The following is a 6296-nucleotide window of genomic DNA, read 5'->3' on the forward strand; positions in this document are numbered from 1 at the left end:
TGATGGGAATTGTAGTCTCAAAACATCTGGAGGGCCGAGGTTGAGGAAGCCTGAACTATGAACTTTGGGCTTTCTTTGTACAGAATACCATTGCAACTTTACACTTGTTTTTCTAGATTGCAGTAATTTTCAAATACCCCCACTGGTCTGGGGCCAAGATGAAATTTCTCACTCAAATCTATTTTGAGCAAAATTGGGGAAAATCCAGGCAGAACAAAAATTACCCAAATTGTCATATCCAGCTTGCCTTCTCTCACTGGCACAGCTGCCTGCTACCCCAGCTTAGCGGGAAAGATTTTCCTCACAGCTGTCTGAGGATATGTAACTGGGAAATTGGAAAGGGGGGGTGAGAGACCACCCCCACCCTCCCGCCTTGCCTCTCCACACCACAAGGCAAAGCCAAAGCGTCTCTGCTGCACATCACCAAGCCATTCACTGACACACGGACCACAGAGGTATTTCCCTGCCTTTCACCCCTCAAACCAAATCCTCCAGCGTCAAGAGAAAATAACAGCAGCATATCTGCAAAGGCATTGCATCTGCAAGGGGAGCTCAATTCAGGATCCTGCAACTCCCTGCTGAGCCCCAGGCCTCCGACAAAGGAAAACAGGGAAAATGTCAGTACCAGATGTAGTAATTCACTGATAAATGTACTGGCTCTATAGGAAAACTTTAGAAATTCGTAAGAAATCACTTACTTGTTGTATCAATCTTGTCAGTTTAAGTGGCCTTTAGGAGCCAGGCAAGCGAGTTGCAAGGGATAAGGTGAGCGAGCCCACCATAATCCCCAAGATGTACAGTCAGGTCTGCAGAGCCTTCCAAGGAGTCATGACTGGTGATATCCTGCCCCAAGACAGATAACCATGTCAATCACAATGCCTACCCGCTCCATAGTGGGATAAAGCCCGACAAGACGAAGGGGTGTATTTGACTTGACTCAGAGACCAGGAAACTGTAAATGCTTTCCTTTCTACTGTGCTGGAGGAAGTGTGAAAGACTGTAAAGTGGTACCTTGGGTTAAGAACTTACAGTGGTACCTCAGGTTACATACGCTTCAGGTTACAGACTCCACTAACCCAGAAATATAATAATAATAATAATAATAATAATAATAATAATAATAATAATAATAATAATAATTTATTATTTGTACCCCGCCCATCTGGCTGGGTTTCCCCAGCCACTCTGGGCGGCTTCCAACAGAGATGAAAAACACACTAAAATGTCACATATTAAAAACTTCCCTGAACAGGGCTGCCTTCAGATGTCTTCTGAATGTCAGGTAGTTGTTTATCGCTTTGACATCTGATGGGAGGGCATTCCACAGGGCGGGCGCCACTACCGAGAAGGCCCTCTGCCTGGTTCCCTGTAACTTGGCCTCTCGCAGTGAGGGAACCGCCAGAAGGCCCTCGGAGCTGGACCTCAGTGTCCGGGCAGAACGATGGGGGAGGAGACGCTCCTTCAGATATACTGGACCGAGGCCATTTAGGGCTTTAAAGGTCAGCACCAACACTTTGAATTGTGCTCGGAAACGTACTGGGAGCCAATGTAGGTCTTTCAAGACCGGTGTTATATGGTCTCGGCGGCCGCTCCCAGTCACCAGTCTAGCTGCCGCATTCTGGATTAGTTGTAGTTTCCGGGTCACCTTCAAAGGTAGCCCCACGTAGAGCGCATTGCAGTAGTCCAAGCGGGAGATAACCAGAGCATGTACCACTCTGGCGAGACAGTCTGCAGGCAGATAGGGTCTCAGCCTACGTACCAGATGGAGCTGGTAAACAGCTGCCCTGGATACAGATTTGACCTGTGCCTCCATGGACAGCTGTGAGTCCAAAATGACTCCCAGGCTGCGCACCTGGTCCTTCAGGGGCACAGTTACCCCATTCAGGACCAGGGAATCCTCCACACCTGCCCGCCTCCTGTCCCCCCAAAACAGTACTTCTGTCTTGTCAGGATTCAACCTCAATCTGTTAGCCGCCATCCATCCTCCAACCGCTTCCAGACACTCACACAGGACCTTCACCGCCTTCACTGGTTCTGATGTAAAAGAGAGGCAGAGCTGGGTATCATCTGCATACTGATGAACACGCAGCCCAAACCTCCTGATGATCCCTCCCAGCGGCTGCATGTAGATGTTGAAAAGCATGGGGGAGAGGACAGAACCCTGAGGCACCCCACAAGTGAGAGCCCAGGGGTCTGAACACTCATCCCCCACCACCACTTTCTGAACACGGCCCAGGAGGAAGGAGCGGAACCACTGTATGACAGTGCCCCCAGCTCCCAGCCCCTCAAGACGGTCCAGAAGGATGTCATGGTCGATGGTATCAAACGCCGCTGAGAGATCCAGCAGAACTAGGAAACAGCTCTCACCTTTGTCCCTAGCCCACCGGAGGTCATCAACCAGTGCGACCAAGGCAGTTTCAGTCCCATGATGAGGCCTGAATCCCGACTGGAAGGGATCCAAATGGTCCGCTTCTTCCAGGCGTGCCTGGAGTTGTTCAGCAACCACTCGCTCAATCACCTTGCCCAAGAATGGAAGGTTTGAGACTGGGCGATAATTGGCCATCGTGGCCGCATCTAAAGATGGTTTTTTAAGAAGCGGTTTAATAACCGCCTCTTTCAGCGGGTCTGGGAAGGCTCCCTCACGGAGGGAAGCATTCACCACCCCACGAAGCCCATTGCCCAGTCCTTCCCGGCTAGCTTTTCTAAGCCAGGATGGGCAAGGATCCAGGAGACAGGTGGTTGGCTTCACTCGTCCAAGCAGCCTGTCCACATCCTCGGAGGTAACAGATTGGAATTGATCCCACACAACTTGACCAGACAGGACTCTAGCACTCTCCCGCCCCGGCCCTGCTCCCACGGTGGAGTCTACTTCTTCCCGAATCTGAGCGATTTTATCTGCAAAAAACTTTGCAAAATCATTGCAGGAGAACATGTGGCCCGTACTGGGCCCCGATGTTACAGGTGGTTCCGCTAAATTGTGAACCACCTGAAAGAGTCTCCTGCTGCTGTTTTCTGCAGATGCAATAGAGGCGGTGAAGAAAGTCTTCTTCGCCGTCACTATCGCCACTTGGTAGGCTCGACGTTGAGCTCTAACCTGTGTCCGGTCAGATTCAGAATGAGTTATCCGCCACCGGCGCTCTAGCCGTCTCAACGATTGTTTCATTGCCCTCAGATCCGTGGAAAACCACGGGGCTCTCCGGGCTCCATGCAATCGGAGAGGGCGCTTCGGAGCCAAACAGTCAATAGCCCTGGTTAACTCCACATTCCAGCGGGCCACCAGGGAATCGGCTGAAAGGCCATCAACATGGGATAAAGCATCCCCTACCACTCTCTGGAAACCATTTGGATCCATTAAGTGGCGGGGGCGGACCATCCGAATCGGTCCCACCTCCCTGCAGAGGGGATGGGTCGCAGAGAAGTCCAGTTGCACCAGGAAGTGGTCTGACCATGGCACTTCTTTCGTTTCACTTTTACTTAGTGTCAGATCACCAACATCCGTAGAGGTAAACACCAGGTCCAAGGCATGTCCGCGGCTATGGGTTGGGCCAGACTTATTCAGGGACAGCCCCATGGAGGCCATGCTTTCCACGAAGTCCCGAGCGGCCCCTTGTAAGGTCGTGTCGGCATGGATGTTAAAATCCCCTAGGACAACCAAGCTAGGTGTCTCCAGGAGAACATCCGCCACGACCTGAAGCAGCTCGGGCAGGGAATCCTTGGTGCAGCGGGGAGGTCGGTACACCAAAAGGAATCCTGTACTGCCCCTATTGCCCAACTTCCAGAACATGCACTCAGAAAACTGGGTCTTCCCAATAGGACGCCTGGTGCAAACTAATGACTTCCTAAAAATCACTGCAACCCCCCCTCCCCGCCCACATGACCTGGGTTGCTGTGCGTAAGAGAAACCTGGTGGACAAGCAGCGGCAAGGACAGGCCCATCTGCTTCATCCAACCAAGTCTCTGTTACACATGCCAGGTCAAGTCCTCCATCCATGATCAAGTCATGGATGGCAGTGGTCTTATGAATCATTGACCTGGCATTGCACAGCAATTATCTGGGGTTAAGTACTTTGCTTCAGGATGAGAATAGAAATCATGCTCCGGGGGCGCGGCAGCAGCGGGAGGCCCCATTAGCTAAAGTGGTGCTTCAGGTTAAGAACAGTTTCAGGTTAAGTACAGACCTCCGGAATGAATTAAGTACTTACCACTGTAATTTGTTCCGGAGGTCCGTTCTTAACCTGAAACTGTTCTTAACCTGAAGCACCACTTTAGCTAATGAGGCCTCCTGCTGCCTCTGTGCCACCGCTGCACGATTTCTGTTCTCATCCTGAAGCAAAGTTCTTAACCCGAGGTACTATTTTTGGGCTAGCGGAGTCTGTAACCTGAAGCGTCTTTAACCTGAAGCGTCTGTAACCCGAGGTACCACTGTATTTGAGTGACAGGGGCATGCCTAGATCTCAGGTCCCACCTGAGACCACACCTTTTCTGTGACACTTCTATGATGTCTTGATGATGCATCCTGAGATGTATTATGGGAAACTTTCGGAAACTTAAAATACTGATGTAACCATTGACTGGGGCTTCTGGCTGCTTCATCTTTGTGGGAGTGGGAAGTCTTGTTGCCACAATAAAGATCAGGCCTACTGGCTGCTGTTTTGCTTCCATCTTCTGGCTGAAGTTTCTTGCTTGTGACCCTATGGGAGAAAAGGTGGGTGCTTGTGGGTGCTCCAAGGACCCTCTATTGCTGGACACCCTTCTGCTGTGAGAAAGGAATTACTTTCACTTGCTTACAGAAGAGTAGTTGCACCAGACTACTGTACAATTTTAAATAATACTCTCTATATCAGGGTAATCCAACTTTCATAATTTTTAAATTGTTTTTTAAAAATTATTTCAACTTTCATAAGGTAATGACAGCACAGTCTATCTGATCTTTGCGGACCTTAGTGGTCCACAACTATTTTAAATTTGCGCTAGTGTAGGCTCTTGGGGAAAGAGAGTGGGAGAAATTAGAAGCTGAGGCATGCTTTCACTAACAGGGCCTCCCACTGCCGCTGACGTGCGATTTCCGTTATTATCCTGGGACAAAGTTCTTAACCTGGAGCAACCACTTTCTGGTTAGTCGAGTTTGTAACCCGAAGCGTCTGTAACCCGAGGTACCACTGTAACCTGAAGCCACTGGTTCTGGAGCAGGAAAAAACCAGCTTGCTCCATCTTCCATGTGACAGCCCTTTGGATATTTGAAAGAGGCTCTCATAGTTCCTCTGTCTCCTCTTATCCAGGCTAAACACACCCATCTGACAGGGCCCATTGCAAAGTAAGTACACACAGGCTTACAACTTCAGGGTGTTTGCAAGTATTTTTAAATTCTGCCAATTTCTCTTAGCAGAGGACTGAATGGGCTTCCATTTTTATTCTCAAAACACTCCCTTCTCCAGAAGTTGCTGCACCTCCAGGAGTTGAATTCTCTGGACATCCACCCCTTTCAAGAAGCCTTGTCAGTCACAAATGAGCCAGCCAATCACAGCTAGCACAACACAAAAGCTCTCTTAGCTGCCCTGGCTGGAGGACACCTGCTGCAACTCTGTAAGAATTACCACTCGGGGCTTTCAATCAACCACCACTGTGGACCATTAATTCTTGTGCACTGGGCACAAGTGGAACCTTCAGCTACTGTCAATGGGGAGAATGATCTGAAATGGGAGGCTGGCTGTTCTTTTTCTAGGAGTCATCCTGAAAACACTTCCCTAATTCAAAATCCAGAGAGACATGGCCACAGAGGACAAAGACTTGTTTGCATTGACACACCCAGAATGTAAACCTTTTTGGATGACAGGTGAAAGGTGCCTCCAGTTTGTTTATTTCCACATTGGGCTGTGAGGAGAAAAATGTGTTTAGGGAATAGGGTACCTGTCTCACATCAAACCCCACCACCACCTGATTTCCCATTCCTGGCAATGGAAATGGAAGTGTGGGGTAAGCCCCACTGAGTGGATGTAGGACAGTCTTTCGATTTGGCAGATGCTGCAGAACTAGCCTGAGCAAGGAGACTAGAGGTGCTTAGGGGGTGAAAAGGAGTCTTGAAAGAGGAGACGTTTTACAGGTTGCAGCGCTGAGAGCTGCAGCCAACCCTGGCATTCCCCAGAAAGGGGGGGGGGGGCATAGATGCACACCTGAGCCTCTCTTCCATCCTCCACAACTCCCAGGCCCATGGTGCAGGGCACTTGCAAAGCAGCACTAAACATAAACACTCAACTGGGCATGGATCCCATTGACTGGCTGGGATTCTTTTCTTCCCA

Source organism: Podarcis gaigeae, assembly GCF_964106915.1.
Source record: "Podarcis gaigeae genome assembly, chromosome: 8".
Lineage (NCBI taxonomy): Eukaryota > Metazoa > Chordata > Lepidosauria > Squamata > Lacertidae > Podarcis > Podarcis gaigeae.